Below are 1,057 nucleotides of genomic sequence, written 5' to 3' on the forward strand. Positions count from 1 at the left end.
TATATATATATATATATATACATCACACACACACACATATATGTTTGAATTGTACAAAGTTGAATTGGTATATGTATGTATGAATATGTGTTCATGTGTGTATATATTCATGTGTGTAAATCAATGGATGCATCTTTTTGTATGGATTTTATGTCTGTATTTATATGTATTAAAGTATATGCAATAAGGCATCTATGTATTAATGTTCATATATGTGTGAATTAATGTCTGTGAGTGTTAGAATAGTGTGGCTTATGATATAGGATTTCAGAAGCAATGTTTTTATTTGTATTTTATTTTATTACCTTCAGAAAAGATTTAATATTTTATCATCAATAAACACACTTATGCCAACCAACAGTATAATGATGCCTTGAAGGCACAGAGAACCAAATTCCTTTTTTTAAAAATGAAGCCAGCAATCACCATTTGAACAGGACAGTATGTTTTGTGGAAACAGCAATAAATTGTTAGCTTGCTTATTGAGTTCCACAATCATAAAACACCAAAAGAATAAACGAAAGGCTTCTTGGTATTGTTGCTAAAATGTCGGTTAGCATTCCTTGCTGAAAGATAAATGGTTTCAAAATGGTTAGAAAGTAGAGGATAATTCTATAACTGTACTTGAGTAATTGACTGATTCGTCAGTCATTTTTTTGCCTTTTTCCTCTTTTTTTTTTTTTTTTTTTTTTTTTTTTTTTTTTTTTCGCTATTGATATATTGAAGGAAGCATGATAACATGACTTAGAGAGAAAGTATTGTGATTATCATCACTCGGAAAGAGTGAACGCACATTATTACATTTAGTGCAATCAAACATAAATAAATATACATATACCTATGTATGTATATATATGTATATATGTGTATATATTTATATATATCTAAATATCTATATCTATCTATATATATATATATATATATATATATACATACAGACCTATATATGTATATGCATATATATATATATACACACACACACACATACATACAGACATGTGCATGTATATATATGTATATGCATGTATATATATATGTATATGTGCATGTATATATA

At 26.5% G+C, this 1,057-nt stretch overlaps 1 protein-coding gene across 2 annotated transcripts in view; it reads right to left on the minus strand.

The window, feature by feature from the left end:
* The window catches only part of LOC128246972 (protocadherin-18-like), a 142,676-nt gene that overhangs the window by 140,825 nt on the left and 794 nt on the right, over window positions 1-1,057 (minus strand). The gene's annotated exons all lie outside the window — the stretch shown is intronic.

The sequence above is a fragment of the Octopus bimaculoides genome, chromosome 14 (assembly GCF_001194135.2).
Source record: "Octopus bimaculoides isolate UCB-OBI-ISO-001 chromosome 14, ASM119413v2, whole genome shotgun sequence".
Classification (NCBI taxonomy): Eukaryota; Metazoa; Mollusca; class Cephalopoda; order Octopoda; family Octopodidae; genus Octopus; species Octopus bimaculoides.